The sequence below is a fragment of the Pleurodeles waltl genome, chromosome 10 (genome assembly GCF_031143425.1).
Source record: "Pleurodeles waltl isolate 20211129_DDA chromosome 10, aPleWal1.hap1.20221129, whole genome shotgun sequence".
Lineage (NCBI taxonomy): Eukaryota > Metazoa > Chordata > Amphibia > Caudata > Salamandridae > Pleurodeles > Pleurodeles waltl.
Window position 1 is genome coordinate 585452543 of NC_090449.1, and position 23576 is coordinate 585476118.

Consider the following 23576-nt stretch of genomic DNA (forward strand, 5'->3'; position numbering starts at 1 on the left):
GGAAGGAAATCAGGAGGGAATGCTCAGATTATGTACCAGTAATCTTCATTACTCCGATTCTTCCTTACTCATTCCAATACTTCCAACCCTCCCTCCCACCCTGCCTCCTTCATCAGCTTCTACGGAAGGGCTTGCTAGGGAAGCAAGTGTTGAGGGGGAAGAGATGCTTCATGAGTAGAGTCTCTACCTGTGTAGCAGAAACAAAAGAAACAGCTTGGGTAATGGTGGAATGGAGAAAGAGAGTGGGCGCATTCACTCCTTCAGTAAGTATTGGGACATGTAAGGAAGAATCAGACTAATGAAGATTACTGGTAAGTAATCCGAGCATTGGATGTAAAACAAAGGGCTAGAACCATAGCTAGTACAGTGATCTCTGTCTTAGTTAACCTTCTCTCAGTCAAAGTGATGGCATTCAGTCTAGGGTCTATTATCCTCTCATACTTTATTTCTTGACATTTGGTTTCGGATACTGGCTGTTTTTTTACCCAGGAAGTTATTCCTCTAGGTTGGATTTTTCCTTTTTTGTCTTTCCGTCTTTCTACTGTCTTTTGTTTTTTTTCTTGCATATTTAGACTATTTAATGTCACTCACATGTGCATTAAAAACAGGCACTTTAGTATAATCTGGGGGTTATTCTTAATTATGTGGATGGTATATATGTGATGTAAGTGATTGTTGCACTAAACGTTCATTCTTATAGAGTTCATCATATTTACTATGGAAGGTATAAATTCTCCCACTCTCATAATCTCAGACCTTCCTTTGAAATGTGCTTTGTTTCCTGTTTCTTATTTATTCCCTGACATTTCTTCAAGGTTTTATGCCTTTTTGATGCATTTAATAAATTATTGGTTTTGGTGCAATTAGTCAAACGATGCTTCCATCACAGAGATCAATAATGTCAATTATATCTCATCTACTTTTTGCTCGTTTCATTGATGTTTTTAAAAGATGTAGAAAATATTCTTGGGAATCGATTTCCAAGTCCTTAAATAATACGTAATTTATTCCAGGACATACAAATTAGTGAAACACTGAGTGGGAAGATAAAGCGCTGTTACATTTTTGATCCTTTGTGTGAGCCTTTGTTATAAGGGTTCCCTCACAGAATGCTCCGAGTGGGACACATGGTTTCAGGTTTGTTAGCCTTCGCCAAGCTCACCTCGAAAAAAGAGTTCTCGAGGATACATTCCATTGAATAATCTGTTTGCAGACCCAAATTCACCATTTACACAGTGTGCTGGATTTGTAGTAAAATATGGGCTAAGAGGTTTCTAAAATGCCTCCCTATATAGGAATGTACAATGCTGATGGCTTCTCCGATTCTATTTTCAAGGACCCTCAATAAACTCAAATGATGGACTTCTATCCAGTTTTTCTTCAGATAGTAAGAGGTACTCACAGGCACTGTAAACACAACTGCAGGATCTGGATTTCTGCAATCCAGAGTCAGCAGTCCTGGTACTACTGGGTGCCTGTAGAACTTCCCTTCCACGTAGAACAGGTCATTAACCATCTAGGTCCTACAGTTCTTCTCAGGAAATTGTCTTTTTCTATGACCCTGTTGTTAAAGTAACCTTCACAGAGCTTGCTCTGTGACCCACTGGACACTGCAGACTATTGACCCTTCTGAAAGCATCCAGTTGCCTTGGCATCATTCTGTTATAGTATCTGTCGAAATTCTTCATATTACAACAAACCTATTTTGGGTATGCTACCGGTTTCCTCACCAACATTGCAGATGGTTTTATTTCTTGACTCACAAAAATGGGCAATTTTTCCTTTCAGTTACTCTTCTTCAGTTATGGAGGTTAAAAATTCAAACATGACTAGTGCACATCTAGGCCTAAAGTTATACTTTTTTCCCTAACGCAGTTTTGCGTGAAAATGTTTATCACCTGCTAGAGCCATTCCAAGACGCCGGCTGGGCTTCTTATTTATGGAATGGCGCAATTCGACGCAAAGGGTGGGCTAACATCATGGAAAATGACGTTAGCCGGGTGGGGATGGTGGTATGGGAGAAGTGGGGTTTGCACTAAAAAAATTACATTAGGCTCGTTAGAGTAAAAAAAAGATGACTCTAACCAGCCTAGCATCATTTGTTGATGCAAAACCTACTATACCACATGATTCCTGTCTTAGAAAAAACAGGAGCAATTCCCACTACCCCAATGGCCAGCACTGGGGACAGGGGTTCCCCTGTCATGGCCATTGCACCCAGTCCCATGTAGGGGGACCCATTTCAAGCCCCCCAATGGCACTATAAAAATAATAAAATACTCACCTCTAATCACCTGGGATGGGGTCCCCCAACCTCTGCTGTCCCTCTGGTGTGAGTGGGGGTGTCCCTAGGAGGGCGTCTGTGGACTTATTCCATGGTGTTCCACCATAGAAATTGGCCCACAGGTCCCCTAAAGCTTAGGGCCATTATTTAGGCCCGCCTCTCTCCTGTGCACAATTTTTGCACGGCAGGATAAATAAGGCGCCTGGGCCTTAGAGTTATTTTTTGCCCTGAAACACCCACCTTGCCTCTCATTGATGCAAGGTAGCTTCCAGCTAGCAAAAAATTACTTTAACATCAAAACGTTGGCGCTAGACGGGTCTAGAACCAAAGTATAAATTTGGAGTTAGGTTTGCGCTGAATTAGCGTAAAAAAAAAAAAATGACGCTAATTCAGTGCAAAGCAAGTATAAATCTCAGCCCTAGTTTCAACAGAGGAAAAAAATCTAGATAGATGTATCATCTGAGTCAGATCTGAAGGAAGCAAGCATTGTTAGGTAAGGAGAAGGGCTTGAAAAGGTTTTAAGTTTTATGACAGTTTTCATAAATTACAGGTAACTTCAAAAGAGGATCAGGAGTCAGGATGGAAGCGGTTCCATGAGGAAATTGAAAGGATTCAAGGGGCTAAGTACAAAGAAAACATCAAAGCTTCTAGCATGATTGGGATACAATAGGAACTTAGCAAATTGGAGAAAATAATATTCATTGAACTCTCGGACCGGAAATGAGTTGTTTGTTTTTATTGTTGATAATAAAGGAACAGTGCAACACCTCAACTTTAGATTAATATTTATGAATGTGTTTATTTTTTTAGAGACTTCTGTTTTTCTTTCAGAAAGGTCCAGAGTCTCAAATACCTGAATTATCATGAACCTTCAAAATGTAAAATACCAAAATGAGATTAACCATTCAGCAGAAAGGGTGAGCCTTATGACTCAGAAAGGATTATGTGTTTAATACTTAATGGTGTTACAATTAATTGTACATGCAAGCCAAGTAAAACCCTGCATGCAATTCCAACGATACATTGTCATTAGATCTTGAAGAAAACATTCCCCAGAACAGCAACCTATTAAGTCAGCGGTAGATCACTTGGATTTCAAGTGGAACTTGAATGGCTGGTAGCTGACTTAATGTAGTTGATTTGAAGTCCACCTGGCTTGTGCAATTCCATTGGACATTACATTGATCCTTTGTGCTTGGATTGTCAAGCCTTGGAGAGTTATCAGTTAATTGGTGTTTTATGCTTGTATTGCCATTATGAGCCTCATTAAGAGTGATGTTCGGGCTCAAGATAACACTTGGGGCAGGAATACCTGGGAATTACAATGTATTGCAGTACTGGGGGATTGATAATTCTGCACCCAAGTTCCCATGTAAATCCTCATTTTCCCAGGCGTTTCTCCTTTCACCACTTTTTGTAGCATTGAGATTGTTAAAAGAAGACTATGGGCCTCATTACAACCCTGGCGGTTGGTGTTAAAGTGGCAGTAACACCACCAACAGGCCGGCTGTAAAAAAAATGAGATCACGGCCACGGCTGAAACCGCCAACATAGACCGCCACGGCGGTAGCAACAAACTCTGCGGAGGTCCCCGCCAACAGAAAGACGGAAGACAATGTACCGCCTACACCATTATGAGAGGCCAATCCGCAAGCTTTTCCGGGGCGGTACCAACGTCAGCAAAAGCACGGCGGAAACAGGAATTGGAAGGGAAACCACTAACCTCTTGACACTCCACGAAGAACCAGGACGCCATGGAGCCCGAATTGCAGATCCTCCCCATGTTGGTGTATCTTCTCATGCACCAGGAAGTGGAAAGAAGGCGGTGACGATGGTGAGTACTGCACCTAGCACACAGGGGAAGGGAGGAGGGAAAAGAGAGTGACACACACACATGTGGCATGCAACACCCCCACCTCCCCTCACCCACATCAACATACACACTAACATCCAACAACAATACTGATACAGCCGTCAGCCCGTGGAAGAACGCAAGGACAAAATGAAATGAGTCTAACCAGTGTTATATTGGAACATTCAGATATAGCAAGAGAAATTCAAAAATCGGTATATACAAATGTTCACATTATATACACAAGGCCGTACACTGTCCCTTGTAAATGTCCGTGGACCAGTGTTCCCAAAAAGCATGGGTAAAGCCCACACATGATACATGCCTCAAAATGGAGAGAACAGTGCAGGATCATCAGGTAAAAAAAAACACAGGGGGAAGGGGAGGGGGACACCTCAGCCGGAAGATGGTACGACGCCACTGCCCCTCGAGGGGCCTCCATGCCCACTGCTTGCTCCTGGGGAATGCAAAGCCACAGTCTCTCAAGTGGGTGGTTTGCCCACTGCTTGGTCCTGGGGAGCGCAAAGCCACAGTCTCCCTTGTATTTCAAGTTGGTGGTTTGCCCACTGCTTGCTCCTGAGGAGTGCAAAGCCACAGTCTCTCAAGTGGGTGGTTTTCCCACTGCTTGCTCCTGGGGAGTGCAAAGCCACAGTCTCGCTAGTCTCTCAAGTGGGTGGTTTGCCCACTGCTTGCTCCTGGGGAGTGCAAAGCCACAGTCTCGCTACTCTCTCAAGTGGGTGGTTTGCCCATTGCTTGCTCCTGTGAAGTGCTAAGCCACAGTCTTTCAAGTCAGTGACATGTTCCACTGGTTCTGAAGGGGACATTGTGCCAAGGATAGGAGGAGTGGATGCATCTCTCCACTGGTTCTGGAGGGGGCATTGTGCCCAGTGTGCTTGATCCTGCCAAGGATGGGGGGGTGGATGCATATCTCCACTGGTTCTGGAGGGGGCATTGTGCCCAGAGTGCTTGATCCTGCCAAGGATAGGGGGAGTGGATGCATCTCTCCACCGGTTCTGGAGGGGGCATTGTGCCCAGAGTGCTTGATCCTGCCAAGGATAGGGGGATTGGATGCAGCTCTCCACTGGTTCTGGAGGGGGCATTGTGCCTAGTGATGCTGCACCTGGGTTGTGGCAGTTAACATCCTCTCACCTAGGTGTCTGAGCCACGAGATGTACATGGAACAGGTAGCATGAAACTCCATGAAGGCAGAGACACACTCCATCCTGCGGCGACTTAGGCTGCCAACTGCTGGTCGTGCCAGTGCTGGTGGTGGTGCCTCAAATGGCGTGTCCAGGGTCCAGGACGCCACCTGCAGCCTCAGGTGGCTGCCCACTGGTGGTGCTGCTGATGTCTGATCTAGTGGTACCGGCTGGGCACGTGGCGGTGCAGATGGTGGTGCCTGTGGCGGTGGTGGTGGCTGCGGCGGTGGCTGCAGTGGTGGCTGCGGCGGAGATGCTGCCAGTGCTGGCCATGGTGCAGGTGTCTGTTGTGGTGGAGGGAGACCCCATCCCATCTCCGGCAGCCTTGGATGGCTGATCCTTGGGGAGGATGCTGCAGACTGACGCTGTGGCAGCGGCGGTGCAGGTGGCGGTGCAGGTGCCAGTTGTTGCGGCGGTGGTGACTGTGGTACAGGTCGCTGGCATCCCTGAGGAAATGGTGGTCACCAGCCCCTCACCAGGAGGCATCGTGCCGTAAGGTGACTTGCCCTTTGTCTTGTGTCCCCACCTTGGCAGTCACTGCTGGGACCTTGTCACTGTCTTCTCGGTGTTTGGGTGAGGCCTTGCTGGGTGGGTGGTACGACTTTCCCCTACTGGAAGCCGGCCTCTTTTTGACCTTGGCAGGTGGCGGCATCGGGTGGTCCTTCACATCTGTAGGTGGCACACTGGCAACTCTGATGGGTGCCCCCTTCAATCCAACCGGACTTGCACGGATCACAGCAGATGCAGATGTGGTGGCTGAGGTGCTGGGCTGGGATCTAGACACTCTGGCACAAGGGGAAGGACTGGGGGAGGTGTAGGGAAGAGGTTAAAGTTAGCTAGGAAAAGTTTTTTAGACACACTGGGATGGGAAGATGGAGGGGCTGTGGGAGTGGAGGAAGAAGTTGTGGTTGTAGGAGGTGTACGTCTGCTGAGTTTGGGTGAAGGTGCATGGGCTGCAGGCTGTTGTGAGGTGGATGGCTGTTGAGTGGGTGTGTGCCTGCGTTTGTGTACTTTGGGAGGAGGGCTCACAGACACACTGGGAGAGGACACAGGGGACATGTGAATGGTAGTGGGGGTTGTGATTGCACATGAGCAGTGTGTTGTGATGGGTGTGCTGGTGATGGAGGCTGATGATGTAGTGCATGCAGGTGAGAGTGGAAACGAGACTGGGAGGGAGGTGGAGGACGTGGAGGAGGGGGATACAGTGGAGGAAGTGGATGTTGGTATGTGTGCATTGGTATGGTGCTTGTGTGAGTGCCTGTGTGATGTGTGGTGCTTATGTTTTCCTGAGCCACTTTTGTCTGTTGATGTGTGTGCATGCTGGTCTGAAGGTGTGCTTGGTATAGGCAGAGTGTTAGAGGGGATTGGGTCTGGGTAGTGGAAGTTGGAGGGGGGAGGCTGGACACAGGGACAATGGCTGCCATCAGTGCTGAGGCCAGAGCCTGAAATGCTCTCTGTTGGGCCGCCACGCTAGAATGAATGCCCTCCAGGTATGCATTTGTTTGCTGCAAATACCTCTTGATACCCTGGATGGCATTCAGAATGGTTGACTGCCCAACAGTGAGGGATCTCAGGAGGTCAATGGCCTCCTCACTGAGGGCATCAGGGCTGCCTGGGGCGAAGGAGATGCCCACCCTCCCGGGTGAGCGGGCACGGGAAACACGTTGAGGGGCTGCTGGGAGGACGGTGCTGGTAGGGGGTGTGGCGGCTGTACCTGTAATTAGGGTGGGCACAGAGGTGTCTGCCACCGCCAGGGAGCTTCCTTCAGAGGAGGAGTCGCTGGCGCTGGTATCCACTCCTGTCCCTGTCGTGGAGCTCCCCTCCCCCTCCGTCCCACTGGTAACCTTCGCCCTCCATGGGTTCACCCTCATGGGCCATGTGGAATGCAGCTCCCTCCGTCGCCAGTGCCTCTGCTCCTTCACCAGATGATGCTAATGCACACAAGGACAGGGTGACAAAACAAGAAGGGAGGGAAAGACAGAGGACACACATGGTCAATGCCAGCAACACCACTACTGTTGGCGGACACAACACACACACTGAGCTGCCCTATGCACTAGGCCTTGCCCAACCTGTCACTATGGTAGTCACCAGCCAATGGAGTACAATGCCTAACACCAGCACCTGCACACCTGACACCCACAGGACTTTGCACACTAGTAGCTGCCCAATTGTACCATTGGGGTAGGGGTGCTTCTGAGCCTGCAAACAAGGGAAATACCCTGGCATGACTGCCCTGGCCAGGGGCACCCACAGTCCACACCCCCCACCCAGCTAGTTCCTAAACTGCACAGAGTTAGCTTTATGACACTGTACTCACCGTTTGTGGCTGCTGTGATGCCCTCAAGCACCCATCCAACTCCAGATAGACCACCGCCAGGATGCAGAACACCAGGGGGTCATGGTGCGACAGGCACCCCTTCCAAGTTGGGAGGCCAGCCCCAGCTGGGCCTCCGCCATCTGCTTGCTCCAGCGGCACAGGTCCTCCCATCTCTTGCGGCAGTGGGTGCTCAGTCTGTGATAGACCCCCAGGGTCCGCACATCCTTGGCAATGGCACGCCAAATACCCTTCTTCTGGTGGGTACTGACCTAGAGGGAAAGTACAGGAGGAAAGGAAATTACTCACCCTTCCAGACCGTCATACTCATTGCCAACCAGTTCCCACCCACACCCTGAAGCACATACACTGACCATCCTCACATGCAGCACTCAGCCCACCCCCCAACATGTGGCTTACATCCAACCCACTCCAAACAGGCATTGCCCACGCATCATGCTCACAGTGTACTCACCTGTTTGTCTGGAGGACCGTAGAGTAGCGTGTACTGGGGGAGGACCCCATCCACCAGTTTGTCCAACTCCTCTGCAGTGAAGGCATGGGCCCTTTCCCCAGACACTGTAGCCATTGTCACTTCCAGACTGAGGTCACAGCAGCACTTGCAGTGTAGGTCCTTTCCTGTTGCTGGTCAGGTATCAAGTGAGTGAAGAGATCAAAAATGGCGGTCATGTCCGTGGCGGTGCATACCGTCACCGCCAGCGTACATCGGCATTGGCTCCTGGAACCCATAGGGCCCAATGATAACCAATGCGAAGTTGCGCGGCAATCTTCGACCACCTACCGCGGTGCTGCACAAAGCCAGAGCACTTATCTCATTTCCCCTTGTCCCTCCTCACAAGCCAGGCAGCTGCCATTTCAGGGGTGCACATGGCATGGCACCTAACTGCGTCACAGCACATATTGGCATATGTACGGACTCACGATTTCACACACAGACTCTCTAACATTACTTCAGACACAGTTGTGCTACCTTCTGCTCACCGTTCTCCTCCATAGGCTACAACCGCTGGGGCAGATGATGAGATGGCGGCATCCTCCAGTGTACAGACCCCTGGTGGACCTGTCGACAATGGAAGATAGACACATCATATTCACATACAACTTGATCGTGCCACAATCCAAGAACTGTGTGCCCAATTGGAGCCAGACCTGATGTCAGCTATCCGCCAGCCCACAGGTATCCCCCCTCTACTGCAGGTCCTGTCAGTGCTCCATTTCCTGGCAAGTGGCTCCTTCCAAACTACAATGGCCATGGAATCAGGAATGTCTCAGCCAATGTTCTCCAACGTGTTGACCAGAGTGTTGTCAGCCCTGCTGAAACACATGCACAGCTACATCGTATTCCCCCAGGTGGATGATTTGGCCACAGTGAAAGCTGACTTCTATGCCCTGGGACATATCCCCAAGATCAATGGTGCCATTGATGGTACCCATGTGGCATTTGCCCCCCCTGCAGAAATGGACAAGTGTACAGAAATAGAAAAAGCTACCATTCGATTAATGTGCAAATGGTGTGTTTGGCGGACCAGTACATCTCCCATGTGAATGCCAAGTATCCTGGCTCTGTGCATGACGCCTATATCTTGAGGAATAGCAGTATCCCTAATGTGATGGGCTAACTCCAGAGACACCGGGTGTGGCTAATAGGTGAGCGTAAGGTCCCCACACAGTATGAGTAGGTGTCTGGGTATGGGGTAGTCCCTAAGGGTTAGTGTGTGTGTAACAGGTATCCCTCAAAATTTGCAGGTGACTATGGTTACCCCAACCTCTCATGGCTACTGACCCCAGTGAGGAATGCCAGGACAAAGGTAGAGGAACGCTACAATGAGGCACATGGGTGAACTAGGCGTATTCTTGAGAGGACGTTCGGTCTCCTGATGGGCAGATTCCGGTGTCTCCATCTAACAGGTGGCTCCCTGTACTAGTCACCGAAGAAGGTGTGCCAGGTAATCGTGGCTTGCTGCATGGTTGCAGAACCTGGCATTGAGACACCAGGTGCCTTTCCTGCTGGAGGATGAAGCTGGTGATGGTCTTGTGGCAGCGGTGAAGCCTGTGGACAGTGAGGAAGAGGAGGCAGAGAAAGAAGATATTGACAACAGAGCGAACATCATCATGCAGTACTTCCAGTGACACACAGGTAAGAGACTGTAACTCCTCTTCACATTTCAGTGTACTTTAGGACATTGTACATGGCAGCCTGTTAACCTCTGTCTATGGACACTGACTGTTCCTTTTGGATTTCCCTTTTGCAGAGCTGTGTACCCCATTCTGCCTTATGCTATGTGTACTGCTGCCCAACAACTGTCATACATTGGTATGAGTAACTGAACATTTACATTGCAATTTGTTGCTAATGTTGTGATAACACATTTGTGAAAGATCAGACTGACTACAGATTGGTTTTTGATTAAAGGGTGTTTATTTAGGTGCTAATGGGTATAGGGGTATGTGCAAGGGGCTGGGATGATGGTGGAGAAAGGTCCATGGTAGAGTCCAGTATCTTGGTATCACAGGTGCATTGTCCAATGGGGCATAGGAAAGGGAGCAATGACAGTTTAAGGTGGACAGGGTGACATAGTGGGACAGAAGGGTGACAATCAGGAGAGTCCTATTTCCTGGTGGGGGTCTTGGCAATGTTCTCTGTCTTCTGCCTGGATCGCAGGGACCATTTGCAAGTCGTTCTCCTCCTGCAGAGGGTGGGGTGCTGGTGGCCTGTTGGTCCTGTGGCAGTACCTCCTGTCCACTAGCGCCAGCAGAGGTGGAAGGTTGTTCCTCAGTTTGGCTAGTGTCGGGGGCCCTTTGTTGAGCCATTGCCTCCCTAATGGTCTTGCCCATATCAGCCAGCACCCCTGCTATGGTGATGAGGATGGTGCATATTTTGGTGAGGTCATCCCTGATCCCCATGTACTGTCCCTCCTGCAGCCGCTGCGTCTCCTGAAACTTGGCCAGTACCATGCCCATGGTCTCCTGGGAATGGTGGTATGCTCCCATGATGTTGGAGAGAGCCTTGTGGCGAGTGGGTTCCCTAGGCCTGTCCTCCCCCGTCACACAGCAGTCCGCCCAGGTTCCCTTTTGTCCTGTGCCTCTGTCTCCTGAACAGTGTGCCCACTGCCACTGACCCAGGTCCATGATCGTCCTGGGTTAGTGGGGTTGCCTGGGTCCCTGTAGTGGTGGACACACTGCTGATTGACGTGTCCTGGGGACAGTGGCATGGGCCCGCTGGGTGGGTGCGGTGCTGGCATTTCCTGAGGGGGGAGGATCTGTGGTGGTTTGGGACTATGGCAGGGGAATCAACTGTCCAGAAGTGCCAGATGGGCCAGGCTGGTCATCCTGATCCAGGCGTGCAGAGCTGCTGTCATCACTGTGGGCCTCTTCAGGGGGGACTGGATGTAGGTGGCACCTCCAGTCCGGTGACGTTGGGTAGGGGTCCTGTTGGGATGCAAATGCATTGTTATAGTATCTGTGTTTTCCATCTTGTGCAATGGGTGTGTTTCCCTGTATAAATTTGCAGTAATCACACAAGGCCTTTGCCTTGTGTGATTGTTGATTAGGTGGGCTGGGTGAGTCTATCTAGTGTGCATGCTGTGGTGATGGGTGTCCATGCAGGTCTGTGATGGGTGTCCATGCATTGGTGTTGCATGCAGGGCTTGGTATTGGGATGGGTGGGTTGTGAGAGTGGGGAATATGTGAGGTGTTGGAGTGATGGTGGTGAGGATAGGGGTAGGAGTTTGTTATGGCATGCAGGTAGGGTGGGGGGATAAAGTAGTAAAGAATTGGCTTACCAGAGTCCAGTCCTCCTGCTACTCCTGCGAGGCCCTCAGGATGAATGATCGCCAGGACTTGCTCCTCCCATGTTGTTAGTTGTGGGGGAGGAGGTGGGGGTCCACCGCCAGTCCTCTGTACAGCAATCTGGTGTCTTGAAAACACGGAACGTACCTTCCCCCGTAGGTCGTTCCACCTCTTCCTGATGTCATCCCAGGTTCTTGGATGCTGTCAAACGGCATTGACCCTGTGGAAGATTCTCCGCCAAAGCTCCATCTTCCTTGCAATGGATGTCTGCTGCACCTGTGATCCGAATAGCTGCAGCTCTACCCGTTTGATTTCCTCTACCATGATCCTTAGTTCCTCCTCAGAAAACCTGGGGTGTCTTTGAGGTGCCATGATGTGGTGTGAGTGATGTGTGAGGTGATGTGTGGGGTGCTGTGCTTTAATGTATTATGTGATGTGCATGGATGGTGTATGTGTGATGGTGTTCTGTGCCTCTGGGTGAAGGTGTGGTCTTTGTTTTTCTCACTCTGCTTGTTCTAATTTGTTTGTTGAAAGGGTTGTGAGTGTTGTGGGTGTGTGTTTTATAGTGGTGAGGGTGTGGTGTGTGTATATATGTCAGGTGTGTGTAGTTTGAATTATCCAATGTGGTGGTGTTTTGTATATGTATGTGTATTTTGAGCGCAGTGGTGTGTACCGCCGATGGTTTACCGCGGTTGTAAGACCGCCGCGGTGAGTCGTGGGTCATGATACTGTGGGTGTATTCCTGTTGGCGTGATGGTGTGGGTTTTGCTATCACCAGTTTATCACTGACCTTTGGTGTGGCGGACTTGTGTGGGTGTCTGTATAGTGGTGGATTTCTCAATGTGGGTCATAATACCCTTAGCGGTTATCTGCAGCGGTCACTGTATGTTGGCGGCCGTTAGCACGGCGGTAAGTGGGAATTACCGCCAGGGTTGTAATGAGGGCCTATGTATTTGAGTGCAGCACCACACTGGTCGCACAAGTTTGAAAGAGGATGTATGTATATATATGGTCTTTCTATAGTGCAAACCTAGCCATAAGGCAGCAAAGCGAAATGCATGATCAAAGGCAAGCTTAACATTGGCAAGTAATAGGACAGGAAGCTGAGTTGTGTACAGTTAAATCATTGTGATGTAGTGTTCTTTAAAGAGATGAGGTTTTAACTCTTTCCGAAACTGGGGCAGTGTTTGAACGACCTGATGGATCTGGGGATGTTGTACCAGATTATTAGACCCTGGGTACATAGATGGAAAAAGCCAGGAAGATAAATGTAGACCACTCTGCCTTCTGTTTAAACGCGAAATTATGCGTTGCTCGTGCAAAATGAACCATCCCCTCGCCCACTCTTAATGGTCTGATGTAAAATATATATTTTGTCTCCTGTGCATTAAGTAAATGCCACTGCACAATTTGCTGTCCACATGTTCTGCTCTGTCAAACCATGCGCTCAATGAGTAATTCAAAACATTGAGGGCCTTATTTACTGTATACTTTTTGGTGCAAAACTGCACTAACGCAGTTTTGCACCAAAAAGTTTTGCACCGACTTGCACCATTTTTTAGCACCAGCTGGGCACCATATTTATGGAATGGTGCAAGCTGGTGCAAAGGGTAGGCTATCTTAAAAAAAAATGACGTTAGGCAGGTTTGAGTCAAAATAAATGATTCTGACCAGATTAGCATCATTGTTTGACGCTAAGGGGCATATTCATACTCTGTTTGCACTGAATTAGCGTCATTTTTTTTTAAACTCTAATTCAGTGCAAAACTAACTCCATATTTCTACTTTGGTGCTAGACCCGTCTAGCGCCAAATTTATGGAGTTAAAGTCATTTTTTGGAAGTGGAAACCTACCTTACCTTAATGAGATGCAAGGTAGGTGTTCCCGTGCAAAAAATTACACTATGGCCTTAACGCCATATTTATACTCCCATGCAAAAATGGTGCAAGGGAGGGAGGAGGGGTCAAAAAATGGGGCAAAGCTTGCTTTGCCCCATATTTTAAGACCTGGGTCAGGGCAGGCTTTAGGGGACCTGTGGGCCTATTTCCATGGTGGAACACCATGGAATAAGCCCAGAGGTGTCCTCCCTAGGCCCCAGGGGCACCCTCACCCACACTAGAGGGACAGCGAGGATGGGGGACCCCATCCCAGGTAAGTACAGGAAAGTGCATTTAATTTTTAATGTGCCATAGGGGGCCCTGAGATGGGCCCCCATACGTGGCACAGGGTGCAATGGCCATGCCCAGGGGACCCCTGTCCTCTGTGCTGGCCATTGGGGTGGTGGGCATGACTCCTGCCTTTTTTAAGGCAGGAGTCATGTGCCATGGTAGGTTTAGCACCATAAAATTACGCTAATCTGGTTAGAGTCATTTTTTTTTACTCTTACCTGCCTAAAGCCATTTTTTGGTGCTAAACCCTCTTCTTCTATACTGCCAGTCCCACCCGACTAAAGTCATTTTTTTTTACTCTAGCCTACCCTTTGCACCGGCTTGCACCATTCCATAAATATGGTGTCCGGCTGGTGCACAGAAATGGTGCAAGCCGGTGCTAAACTTTTGGGTGCAAAACTGAGTTAGTGCAGTTTTGCAGCAAAAAGTATAAATAAGGGCCAATATTTTGTACGTTTGCGCCACTTTTGCATCAGAAAATGACGTTAATGCGGTGAAAAAAAAGTATAAATCAGGGCCTTGGTGCTAAATAGGTCTAGCACCAAAGTATAAATATGGAGTTAGATTTGCACCGAATCAGAGTACAAAAAATTACGCTAATTCGGTGCAAACAGAGTTTAAATATGCCGGAGATTATAAATATGCCCCTAAATATGGCATTAAGGCCATAGAGTCATTTTTTGCACGGGAACGCCTACCTTGCATCTCATTAAGGCAAGGTAGAACTCCACTTTTAAAAAATGACTTTAACTCCATAAATTTGGTGCTAGAGGGGTCTAGCACCAAAGTATAAATATGGAGATAGTTTTGCACCGAATTAGAGTTTAAAAAAATGACACTAATTCGGTGCAAACAGAGTATAAATATGCCCCTGAATGCTGTATGGTTATTAAAAGATCATCTCAACCTGCTCCAAAACTAAAGTGCAAAATAGAAATGTGCGCTTTAAATGTTCAGTCTATGGGGCAGTATGACCTTTTATTGACGTACCTATTGTTTAGGATTTTGGAAGACTAATGCAGCATTTGGCAGAGATGTTCTTTAACAAAGACTCTGTTCAGGGACAACACAGGAAACGTGCTAAAAGAGAAGCATGCGAGCAAACAAAATTATTCTCCCCGCTCCATATCAATCAGTGTGAGCAGGCACATGGCTACTTTGTTTTATGGGTTGCCTCGATTCTCCCAGTCCTTAATGAACAAACTTGGCACCTCCCAAATCGAGCAGTGCAGAAGGGAACACAGTTTCAGTGGGGCAAGATTTTTCCAGAATTGGCAGGTGAACTCTGCTCCAGAATAAGATTTTTTAGGATATTTTCGTTAATGGGTACAACCTGTGTCAACACAAACCCATTAGAATGCGGAATTCGCATCTTTAGGAGGTTTGTGAGACAGTGCTGGCATCTAGAACAAGAAGACTTTGCTACACTGGCATCACGGATTAAAACTGTCGTCAGTAAAGGCACAGATCCCAGAGGGAGTTTGACGTATCGGAAAATAGGAGAACGTCTGAAAGACAAGTCCCTGAGCTAAAACCTAAACACTGTGAGAGAATTAGTCACATGTCTGGCAGCCCGCCCCGCCTTTCAAAGGCACCTATTGGCCAGGCAATATAGTTGCTGGCCTCTGACCTTCTCGCACAGCTAATCTTCTCTTTTCCCAATCTGTTAGCTGGGTTGAATTGAGTACTGTATAATCTGTGTCTTGTACATGTGATATCCAGTAGCTGCATACTGGCACAATTCCACTTAGCACCCTAATACTGATCCACGCCATCCATTCCATTAGGCCTGATTCATAATGCTTTTCTGTCAAAAGGGGTGACTTACTTTGGCTTGCTCCGGGCTTAAAATAAAATTTGGAGGAGAGTGGATAGGAGACATCTACTAAAAATAGGCAGATGTGGAGTCTGTTCCCTTATTCTCCTTCCTCACACTTGAAAGTCAGGCAATTTTCTGGACTGCTTGCTCTGCAATCAGAGGATCCCTTGCACCTGGCTGGATGCTGCCAGAACTTGTTGTGAGGTTATTTTAGCATTTATGTAGGCACATTTATTTCTGCTTAGGTCTGGGTCTTGTGCCCTCTCACCTAATTCACTTGTCATTTTATTCCTCTTACAATTTTAGCAAGGATTCATTTCAGTGGTGATGTTTCATTACTGTTATCAGTTCCCCTTCCATGCAGAATTTGTTATTGATTTCTTTGCACGACATTTCACCCTGTGCTCACTCCAAAGCCATACACAATAGTTTACCTGGGTGTTGCCGGACCAGAGAGTACAATGTCTACCCTACACAAAAAAGACATATTGTCACGTCAAGGCAGTTCTCAGAACAAGATGATGTTTTAGTATAAAACAACATGCTTCCCCCACCAACTTAGAGAGGACATTCCAGCCACCCTGACATCTCATGATGCATCGTCGCAGTTACTGCTGCAACTCTGTGCTTCCTCTTCATATACGAGGGAGGACTCCCAGCAGACTAACAGTTCTTCTTTATCTCAGAGCACAAGTATGGGGACTGAGCTTTCTTCCGGAACCAGATTAGTGCTACCACTGCTATTTGCTCTCATGTAGAAACTTAGGCCCATATTTATACCTTTTTTTTGCCCCACATTTGCATCATTTTTTGACGCAAAAGCGGCGCAAACATACAAAATACAATTATATTTTGTAAGCTTGAGACGTTTTTCTGTCAAAAAATAACGCAAATATGGTGCACAAAAGTATAAATATGGGCCTTTGTAGTGTATGTAGGGATAATAGACATGCTACTGTGACAATATGATGGGACTCTTCCTGTGTTTCACTTTCCTGGTCACTCCTTGTTAGAAATGGGCTTTTTGGTTGACAGTCAGGTTGCCCCCTGTCCAAGTAAGGACCCTGACTCTATTCGGGGCAAAGGAGAAACACACTTGGTTAACCCCCACTCACCTCCTTGGTATCTTGGCACAAGTAGAAAGGCTTAACCCAGAAGCAATGTGTAAAATATTTGTACCAACGCACACAGTAATAAAGGGAAACACTACAAAATGGACACCACACAGGTTTGGAAAATAGTAAATATTTATCTAAGTAAACAAGACCAAATACGATAAAACTCCACGGTACACAATTAAAATATGTCTTTACCAATTAAAAGCACAGAAATAGCACCTAGAAGCACCAATGCTGCAATTTGATGTTAAGTGGCATTGTGACGGATTTGTTTCCCACAAAACAACGCCACTGGCACCGTCTACGGAGTCACACAGACCCCCAGGTACAGTACCTTAGCAAAAGTGTGGAAGAACAGGCCAGTGCATGGAGTCAGGGAGCTAGACGTCGTTGGATCCGATGTGGCGTCGGTTCCAGTGTTGTGGGGCAAAGGAGCAGAGGCATCACAAAGAGGCATCGGGTCCCTTCTGCGGAGCGGTGGAGGTGAAGCAGCGTCGGTTGCGAGGAGTTGGTCCCTGGGCACCTCCAGCAAAGTCGAAGTCACGCAAAGTCATGATGCTGCGGGGCGACCTCACGGGGAGCAGTCAAGTGACAGGTAAGGGGTGCTGCATTGGAGTCATGTGTCACGAACGTCGCTGCTACAAAACTCCGATCTTGTGAGTACGTGGGACATCTGCGGGGTCGGTGACCCGGGCCCTGCGATGTTGGTGTAGTTGTTGCGCTTCTGCGAGGTTCACGGCTTCAGGTTCAGGCGGCCCATGTGTTCCATGCCGCGGCATCCTTACAAAGTCACATAGTATCACCTGGTGTTGTTTGACTGGTATTTTACCAGAAATTCACTGTCAGGGGCCCAGGAACTGGAATGGCACCCTATGACAAGCTAGAGTCCACAACAGGCAGACTCAGAGACTGGCTGGTGAATCCTTGGCTGTCCCTGAGGCTTCAAAAACAGAAAGCAAGCTCAGTCCAAGCCCTTGGACACATGTCTCAAGCAGGAATGCACAACAAAGTCCAGTCTTTGTCCCCTTTCACAGGCTGAAGCAGCAACTGCAGGATAGTCCAACAAAGCACAGGCAGGGGCAGCTCAGCTTCTCCTCAGCTCTTGTCCTGGCAGAGGTTCCTTTTGAATCCTTGAAGTAATCCAAAGTTTGGGGTTTTGGATTTTGAAGTTGCTGAAGCCTCTGTTGTTTACAGGCTCCTGCCTTACCCAGGCCAGGCCCCAGACACACACCAGGGGGGTTGGAGGCTGCATTGTGTAAGGGCAGGCACAGCCCATTCAGGTGTAAGTGACCGCTCCTAACTCCACTCTAGCCTAGATGGTTCATCAGGATATGCAGGGTACACCCTGTTCCCTTTGTGTTACTGTCTAGAGGAGATTCACAAACAGCCTAACTGACCCAGACAGGGAATCCACAAACAGGCAGAGTCACAGAATGGTTTAAGCAAGAAAATGCCTACTTTCTAAAAGTGGCATTTTCAAACTAGCAATCTAAAAACCAACTTTACTAAAATATGTATTTTTAAATTGTGAGTTCAGAGACCCCAAACTCCACATTTCTATCTGCTCTCAAAGGGAAACTGCACTTTAAGGTTATTTAAAGTCAGCCCCCATGTTAACCTATGAGAGAGATAGGCCTTGCGAAAGCGAAAATGGAATTTGGCAGTATTTCACTGTTAGGACATGTAAAAACACATCAGCACATGTCCCACCTTTAACATGCACTGCACTCTGCCCGTGGGGCTACCTAGGGCCTACCTTAGGGGTGCCTTACATGTATCAAAAGGGAAGGTTTTGGCCTGGCAGGTGGGCATACTTGGGCCAATTCGAATTGACAGTTTAAAGCTGCACACAAAGACGCTGCAGTGGCAGGTCTGAGCCATGTTTACATAGCTACTCATGTGAGTGGCACAATCAGTGCTGCAAGCCCACTAGTAGCATTTGATTTACAGGCCCTATACACCTCTAGTGCACATTACCAGGAACTTACTAGTAATTCAAATATGCCAACCATGGATAAGTCAAATGACAATTCAATTTACACAGAGAGCACATGCACTTTAGCACTGGTTAGCAGTGGTAAAGTGCCCAGAGTCCTAAGGCCAAAAACAGCTGGTCAGAAAAAATAGGAGGAAGGAGGCAAAAAGATAAAGGATGACCCTGCAAAAAGGGCCAGGTCCAACACTGCTGTAATAGTGTTGTGTTTCATTAGCCTCATAATTGCAATTCATGCCTTTTGACATAGAACGCAGTTGCTTCAATAAAACCTATTGGACCAAGATCCTGCTTCTGATTTGCATGTATGAGACTTGTCTAACTGAGCGCAAAGGGTATGATCTGTTCTGCCACGACTTCCCTCAGGGGTCTGAGTTTCATGCGATGGGCTGCCACAAATCACTTCTACCTCTGGCACTGGTGATAGCTAGCCGGAAGGGTTAGGCTGACAGTTGTCACACACTGTGGAATCAAACTCAGTCCCCCATGCTCAGTGGTGCTTCTGCCCAAAATCCCACAGTCTTGTTACTACCACAGGAGTCCTACGACAGAGTGATGCTGGATTGGCTGCCCAATTTGACACCATTCCCACTGCAATCCATTTTATCCGGGAGCACCAAAAAACCATGGAATTCCAAAACAGAAAAAGTCAGCTCCAGGTGCACAGCTCCAATTGCACAAAGGGCATTAGTTTAATCAAAAGATCCTTACTGTGAAACACAGTAAATGTCATGCCAGCATCAGTTTGGAAGACCTGTCCTCACAGATCTTTTTCCCCCACCTGGAGCTTCTTTTGCCATGGCAATAGGAGATTTGTAGGGGATAAATATCTGTCAAACAAGCAGATGTCTTCAAATTTGATGCACTAGCCATGACCAACATTGCCAGCAAACTTAAAATGATGCACCATCTCCTAAATTTCCATTACTAAGTCACACCTACTCATGCAAGAATGCTTTGTAAATCGAGACTTATATCTCTCTCAATTGCTGTATGTATCTCAACGCTCACTGTGGGATACTCGCTGTGGGATACCTCAGTGGCTTGATGGTACATTAGAAACATCACTCCTTATAGTGCACTTAGAAACACAACAGATTTTCTCCTGACCATGAAATGAGTAAGTGCATTTGCAGAACAGGAATAAGGTGTAATGCGCCCACATTTGTGGGAGTGTAGGAGAAAAAATTTAAATTTAAAAATGTGTATTAACTCCTGCAGAATTGTACATCTGCATCTGTTAGAAAGTCCTATGTAAAAGTTGTTACAAATTTCAGTGTTCATGGAAATCTAAGACTGATGTACATTTCTTGACTAAATCAATAATTACAGAATTTCATAAAAGCTAGACATTTTATTCAAAACTGGTAAAAACGTACTCATTTAAAAAAATCTTTTGTGAAATGTACCCAATATCTTATATTTTCTCTTTCGGTACCACATTGAAACCTGGATAGGAGTGTGTTTCATGTTAACCCTTAACAGCAGGGTGGAGGCCCATGATGAAACAAACACAACCACATGCACTTAAGCACATAGACATTCACTAGCATACGTGAATACAAACATGAACATACACCTTCTGACTCTATACTAAATTAGGCCAGTTTGAACGTTTGCAGAGTGTGATTGCTCAGCTGTGTAATCCATCTAGTCTAGTAACCTCTCTTTGGTTTTATGATCACAAATTGATATTCTTTTGGGGACTCCCAGCCTTTCATTCGTCTGAGGTTGAGACAATGAATACCATTGAGTTCAGCAGCACTAAACATCCGATACGCAGCGCCAACATACCCCCAGGGAAGCCTAAGGATGAATGTGCCTTCTGCAAATACACAGGTGATTTTATTTTAAATACATACACTCACATTCTCTAATTCACTTGTTCATGAATTCATCCTTTTTTTCCCGAACTAAGGATTTGAGTTTGGCTGCTTAATCTACAAAATAAGAGGTAAAACTATTAGGCAGTTCTGGTTTCTATTAATAGACCCTGCTCTCTAATTAAATTTCAAATTGTTGTGCAGCTATAATCTGCAAGTATTCTTAGCTGCGATAAACAATGAAAATATCATCATAGCACTTATAAGTTCAGTTTTTTCCATTTTTCTTTATTATGGTGCATTAGCAAAAGGAAAATATTCGTGAAGGGTCTTGATTAGTTTAAAAGACATTTTGTGGTTGGTGGTGTGGTCACAAAGTGGCTTAGTCCTTGGCAAACTGTATGAACAGAAAGTCCCCATCCGCATAATGTATAATTCTATGACAAAACCAATAACGTCTGACAGAATTCAAGAGTTTATTTTGGAAACGTCAAAATGTCACATTTGAAATACAGGTATATCTTTTCTCCCAGTATCACCCTGTAAACGTTCTAGCTTTGAAAAGCAACCAGCAATAATAGTGCTCAAGTACTGTGAGCTTAGAGTGCATCCCTTGTTCCCAGCCCTTGTGTCCTTTCACCAGTAAACCTGGAGTCATATTACAAAAAGTGCCCTGCTGATGCAACAGGCATGGGTACCCACTTTGAGTGCCCCTAGATCCCCTTAGTATTACAGACAACACTGCAGATGCTTATGCAACCCCTTCTGTAATATAGATAGCATTGGCACACATGTAGGGCCTGTGCTATCATGAGACAATGCTCCCTCATTTGTGTGGGCGTAGGGACTCTCGCTTTACCTCTGCAATTGCGCTGTATTATGGATGTGGGCGCAAAGGCAATGAAGTCATTGGGAGGCACACTGACAGTGCTCCACTAAAAGATGATGCACTGTCAGCACACCCCTCTGTGAGCAGCCCTCAGGAGGGGGGGAAATGGGGTCCCATGGACCCCCCCCAGATACCAACCAGCAGGAGGATGCAGTCAATCACTGCACCCGCCTACAAGGGGATCTCTCCCCCCTCTTAAAAGTACCTGCACAGTAAAATAAGGAGTGGCCTGTAAACAGCTGCTTCATATTTTACTTGAATGCACTGCCCCAAGGCAGCTCAAGTTCACTGCTGCCCTGAGGGGATCTCAGTAACCATGATAAAGCACAGTTTTCCTGTTTGCACCAGGAGCACAATTTGAAAGGTGTGCCGAGGTGCAAATACGTAGAATGCGTCATGTGAGTAATAGGGCCCCTGGTAAAGGTATGTATGGATTTACAATTGTTAATCCCACAACTACGTACCTTGAAGGTATATATTGTCAGTGTACCCACATGTGGAGAAATGTGTTGGAAAACTATAATAGTTAGTCGGCAATATATTGTGGTCCTTGATATTTTGGCTACAATATTAAGACATCTTGATATTGCCTACTCAACATTACTTACCTAATGGTTTAATGATGCTGACATGTGGTCATGAGCAGTGGTTCCCAACCTGTGGTCTGCGTCACCCCAGTGGTCCATGACACATTCCGAGGCAGTCCGCAAGCCTGGACTGGAAGGAAGGCACTTCTCGAGCTCGGGCTCACCACAGAAACACATGAATGTTTTTATATATTTTTTACTTCCTTTGTGCATTAGTTTTCGAAGCACTGCATAGTTTCTTGTACATCCAGCAGGTTTCTGGCAAAAATAAAAGCATCAAGATAACTCTGTTGATTAATGTACCTGCTGGAGAGAGGTGGGAGGTTTGTCTAGTGGCAGTTTTTACTCATCTAAGGTAGCATAGATGGTTAATATGCCTGCTGAAAAGAACATGTATCAAGCAAAGAACAGTATTTTATGTACATATCACAGTAAATTACTGCTTTTATCACAGAGATTATTTTGCTGCTGTGCAGTTCATAAATTACAATCATAATCTAGAACAGTGGGCTATCAACTGACAACAAAGAGCTGTATGCAAACTTCATGGCACAAATTAGATAGTTATGTTTTTCCCCAGTCTTTCATTATTCTTCTGCTGCTAAAAAAGGTTTGCGTGCATAGAAATAATTTTTTATTATTAATGCCAATTCTAACCAGTGTTATGTTCTGAATCCTGAGTTTGTGCATCTCCAGATCAAGGACTCTTAGAAAATGCCTACCACTGTGGATGAAATATGACATCTCCACATTGTAGTCCCCTGTGAGGTGCTCTGACACCTTACACTGGTATGAGAGGTGCTATAAAACAAATAAATTATATGTGACAGAGAAGCTATGGAGAGATGAGAGGCCCTTATGGTGTTGCTTTATTTCCCGTCCACATATTTATGTGAGACAGTTTTCTCAGATCTTCTGTACGTAAAAAATAAAAACTGAAATCGATGGGAAATGAAGAATCTGACCTGAGGATTCAGCTTTCTTAAATAAAACATTGAAACGTTAGTAATCGCAATGCAGAGCCAACTTTTCTATTAAAATATTTTTTTAATATATTTTTCAATATAAACTAATTAGATCTTTAGTAATTCAAGTATTTGTTTGGTGTGTACTTGTTTGTGTATTTTTGCAAATTGCTGTTTTAATGTTTGTAATTTAAAGTGTACAAATTACTTGGGTCCCTGGCTTCCTGTAGTGATTCAGTGGGGGGGTCCTCAGGAGTCAAAGGTTTGGGAACCACTGGTCTAGAGCAGAGGTTCCCAACCTGTTGTCCGGGGACACCTGGGGGTCCGCAGCCTTCTCAGGGGATCTGCAACTGCTTAGAAAATGAAATAATATTAACAGATTAGGTTCCCAACTTTCAGTAATGACTCAGTGGGGGGTCCCCAGATTCAAATTATGATTCAGTGGGGGTCCCCGGGTTCCAGTAGTGATAAAGTGGGGGCCCACAGACGTGGAAAGGTTGGGAACCACTGGTCTAGAGTGCAAAACAAAAAATAAGAGTATCTATAGTACAATACATGGAACCTCATCTTCACTACCAATTTAATTTGAAAGATGTTCCCAGTAATGAGGTTTGAAGGTCAGGATATTTAGCACTACTGCTGAAAGTGTTTTAGAATAACAGCACATGCTGAACTAGAGTGTGTTGACCCTCCTTTGCAGCTGTCTATATGCAGCCCATTCACACTCAACATCGATCTACCACACCCTAGTT

The 23576-nt window shown here is 46.6% G+C and overlaps 1 long non-coding RNA gene across 1 annotated transcript in view; it reads right to left on the bottom strand.

Annotated features, from left to right (window-relative positions):
* Nucleotides 1-23576, bottom strand: part of LOC138261730 (uncharacterized) — a 249327-nt gene that overhangs the window by 30490 nt on the left and 195261 nt on the right. The window lies entirely within an intron of this gene.